This window comes from Gavialis gangeticus, unplaced genomic scaffold, assembly GCF_001723915.1.
Source record: "Gavialis gangeticus isolate Ggan-Ray unplaced genomic scaffold, GavGan_comp1, whole genome shotgun sequence".
Taxonomy (NCBI): domain Eukaryota; kingdom Metazoa; phylum Chordata; order Crocodylia; family Gavialidae; genus Gavialis; species Gavialis gangeticus.
This window is the reverse complement of record NW_017729004.1, coordinates 52,106,958-52,111,710: the sequence shown is the minus strand read 5'-3', so window position 1 is coordinate 52,111,710 and position 4,753 is coordinate 52,106,958.

Here is a 4,753-nt window from a genome sequence, read left to right as displayed (position 1 = left end):
CTCCCCCCCCCCCCCCCCCCCCCCCCGCAACATTAGAGTTCAGGAGGGTTGGAAGTTTGCTCATAGAGCAAGTCAGAAGGTCTGGGAATAGTGCATCCTAGGATACTGGATGAATGAAAACAGAACAGATTAACTGGAATGACCTGGGTGAAATGGATCAAAGATAACCCTCACTTGGAGTGGCATAACTTTAAAACACTTAGGACACTTTTACACATGCTCTGGGGGTGCACGTGCAGCAGCACTTTAATTAGAGTGGTTCAGAACCTCATGTATCAGTGTGCTTGCACTTCAAAATGGAAGCAGGGGTGATTGAACTAAAGCTTGTAGAATGAGCTTGGATGCTACTTTATAACTTGTTCAAATTGCTATGCTAGCTTCCTAAGCAGGACAGGCCAATCTGAGCACATCATATCCATGCTCTAAATTCTATTCAAGTGGTTACTTATTACATTCTGACTTAATTTTAATGTCTTGATCCTTATCTAAGCGGCACTTAATGTTTTGAACTTGGCTATGTGAGTGATTCTTTCTCTAGAAGCCTTGATATGAAAACTGGTTCATCCTAAACTGTAGTTTTCAGAAACAAAGAGCAGGGATTTCATAGAATCATAGAAAATTAGGGTTGGAAGGGATCTAAGGAGGTCTCTAATCCAGCCCTCTGCTCAAAGTTTGACCATCCCCAACTATGGGGATGAGAAGTTCTTGGCAGAGTAAAGAGTCAACTTAGTATTTTTGGAGAGGCCTAAAAATGATTTTACTACAAAATATAACCAAATCTTTGTTGGTCATCAACACACCACATAGGACCAGACAAAGGATTATGGGGAGAGGCATCAAGGTGATTCCTTGAGACATAGAATATGGCAGCATCAGAAATACTGGCCTCATTACTAGCTACAGAGGGTATGTATCTGAGTGGACCAATGCATGATGATGATATCAACCTTATACAGGAACAGGCAGCTAAAAGGAACCTGAGCAATATATTATAGGACCTGGTGGCTGCCTATAAGTATAAAAGGGGTACACATCAGGATCTGGGAGAACGCCTGTTCACCAGAGCACTCCAAGGGATGACAAGTTCAAACAGTCACAAACTCCTCCAAGACCATTTTAGGCTGGACATAAGGAAAAACTTCTTTACTGTCCAAGCCCCCAAAGCCTGGAATAGACTGCCTTCAGAGGTGGTGCAAGCACGTACTCTGGACTCTTAAGAAACATTTGGACGCCTATCTTGCTGGGATCCTTTTACCATAGATGACTTCCTGCCCCTGGGCAGGGGGCTGGATTCGAGGTCCCTTCCAGCCCTAATGTCTATGAAATCTATAAATTAACCTTATCTGAAAATTGGCTGGCTATGTTAATGTTGTGAGGATGGAGCTCAAGAGATAGTGCAAGGTACTCAGGCAGCACAGAGGAGTATGAAGGTGGATAGTAGACCTGTGTGAATAGGGAAGTATACGATTTAGATTCAGCCGATTTGGAGGACAATGATTCGATTGGGATCACTGTCCTAAATCGATTTGGCCAAATCGGCTTTGGAAGGTTCGGCACTGATTTGGAGAGATTTGGCCACAGACTATAATAGGGACATTCTGAAATACCTATTACTTTGTCATTTTTTGGCTGATTTTTGCCTAAAACTTGCAGGGATGGTAGCCTCTTCTGAGGGAATGAAGCCTGCCAAAATTCAAGGAAATTGAGGTTTAGTTTCCCAGAAACACCTGCATCTAACTCCTGAAAGCTAAACTTGTGCCGTGTGTGTTAAGACAAATTTGGATGAAAATAGCAGGGATGTACCCCTTCTGAGGGCATGAGGCCTGCCAAGTTTCAAGGAGATAGGTGCAGGGGTTTCTGTGAAACTCCACCTCAAGATGCTGGCAAGCAAAACTTGTGACATTGGTGACACAGTGTGTGTTAAGGTGTGCCCTCAATGGCACTGGGGCCTCTACACAACACAATGGTGTACCCCAGTAAGCTCTCCTCCTCACCTACAGCCTCAGCCCAGTCCACCACTTTAAATAACAACAGGTAAGTAAGCAGCACAGTAGCACTAGCATCTCAGGCAGCCAAACTGTGACAGAGCCCTTCTTTTCTTTCCTGCAGGAGTTTCTTCTCCAGCAGCTGCCACAGAACTCTCCCTGCCAGCCCCAGCCCTGGGACTTAGATGTGCTCAGGGCCCTGCCTCCTTCCAGTCAGCTGACCGGGGACAGGTGCTAGGGGTGTAGGTTGTAGCTGTGTTGGTCTAAGGACATGGCAGTGGCAGACAAGGTTCTTCGGTCAAACTGGTATCTTTAGTAAACCAAATGAATGGTTAGAGAAATATATCTTAGCAAGCTTTTGGGTTGAAAAACCCTTCATCAGGCTGAGGAAGCACCTGAAGTTGGTGTGTGTGCTCTTCCTGGATGGAAGGAATAGAAAACGAGCCAGAGGCTGGCATACAATGCAGGCAAGAAAGCCAGTCAGCGAAAATGGAAATGGAGGAGTCGGGGTGAGAGAGAGGCTGGGGTAGAGGGGAAGGGGGATGTAGCCTATGAAGTGGGCTAGGAACCTGTGGGAAAGCATTCCCTTCCATCTCTACATAATGGGACTAACCAAGTTTCTATGAACATCCATTCTGAAGTACTGATAGACTCTAGCTAGTTTACCTCCCCTTGGGGTCCCTAGCCCACTTCATAGGAGGGTATTATGTCTCTATGCCTTCCTTAAAGGTACAAGTGGAACTGAATTTCCTACTATCTTCTGCTCATTTATATTGGACAAAGTGGATGTAAGATCTGGTATAACTGATGTTTGTGTTGTCTAGGTATAAATGAGAAGGCAGTGAACAAAGCTGTGGACAGACGAGCCACAGGGTTCGGTCAAACTTTGCTTAGATGGGTCTCCCTACCCTGGTTTGGTTCAGCCTTGCAAAAAAGAGACCACCATGTTTGTAAAATGCTTTAAGAACCTCAAATAGGATGTGCTATATAAATGTAAAGGACTGAATCCAGGTTCCAGATCAGAAAAGTTAAGATGCTATATTCCTTCTACCAGCTGGGGCACTGGTTCTGAAACAGGGTGCCATGGCATCCTGGGGTGCTGCCAGATATTTTGAAGGATGCTATGAGGTGTGAGGAAATAAGTCTAACATTAGGACATAAGCTGATAAACTAAAAAGGTACATGTAAGCTCAGACTTTCCATGTCCGAATGATCCTCCATCCCCACTGCCAGGCCCCTTTGCGAGGAAGCAAGCACTATAATTTATAAATTCATCTTTAGAATTGGGTACCACTCAATTCTTAAGAGTTATGAAGGAGTGCCTGGATCCAGAAAGGTTGAGCTAGGGATTTGGTTAAATATAGGGGGAACTCATCCTTACTGTTGTATAACAACAGCTGCTCAAAATGTTTTTAATATTAAAAAAAAAAATCATCAGAAAATGTAGTTTCATTAAAATAAAAATTTTATAGGAATGTTTTAGCTTTGAAAAAAAATTCCAGAGGGAAGTGTCACAACATTACTTTGATTTTCTCAGTTTGTTTTAACAACTTTGAGACATTTTACTTTCTCTTGTTATATATACTTTATACTTTGTTTTAGCATTATTTAAACAAAATATTCCGATGTTTTAAAACACATAAAAAATCATTAAAAGTGTTGACATTCTCTATAGGATGGGAATTTTTTTTTCAAACTCACTTAACTTTTAAGTGTCAAAATAGTTTTTCTATTAATATGTAGTTTGTATCCATTTCTTCCCATCCACCTCTTTCCTCAAAAGCTTCATTTTTATTTTATTTCTACAGTGTGAACAGAGTTCTGCTATTGGCTGTACTTTGAAGGGGTTCAGAGACCACCCACAGAGTCCACAGGGTCTCAGTTACTCAGCAATTAAGCTGATAGCTGAGCTCAGCATGAAGGAACAGTAGGAAAAATAACAGAACAAAGAAGATGTTAGCCTTCCTTTTTAAAAAGGCAGTTTTATTTTCATAAAATGACTTTTCTTTCTTAAGCTTTTTATACTTGTGGAAAACCTAATGTCTCAATAGTGCTAGGAACTAAAATACTCTATTTATCCATAGACTAGATATGGTGCAGTAATGTGTCTCAACCCTGAACTCCAGTGATCAGGTTGGGATTTATACACTTCTAAATCAGGTGCTACAATGCTTAACTTTCAGTTTGCTTGGCCTAAAGAGTGGGATCCAAATCTGACTTAGGCACCAACGCTCCCTCTACAGGGCATGGGGAATGTTAGGTACTTCTGAATGGTGCTCCAAAAAAACCTGCACACCTAGCAGAGAGCCAACTACAGCTGGCCAGAGGGTGAGAAAAATCCTACCCATGGCAACCTTGAGGCTGAGAGAGACAGGAGAGCCCTTCATACACTGGTGTTGGAGCAAAACAATTTTCTCAGTAAGCAGCAACTCTGAGGAACCCTAAGGAAATGCTCCTTGTGAAAGCACAAGGGTGCTTTGTACAAGGGTGTATGTACATTGTATCTGTTGAAATTAAAAACAAGGATGCAGTCAGGCCCACCTCCCTTCACATATCTCCACATTACTTGCCTGACACGAGTCCTTCAGACATGGCATTTCTTGTATGGTTAACTTTGTGCTCTGAACCTTCAGGCAACAGACACCACCAAGGCAAATGGAAGAAACTACAAGGAGAAAGTAGAGAAGCATGTGGTTGCAGCGGGGGGGGGGGGGGGGGGGGGGGGGGGAAAGGGGGGGGGGAAAGGGGTATAAACAAAAAAAAAAAAA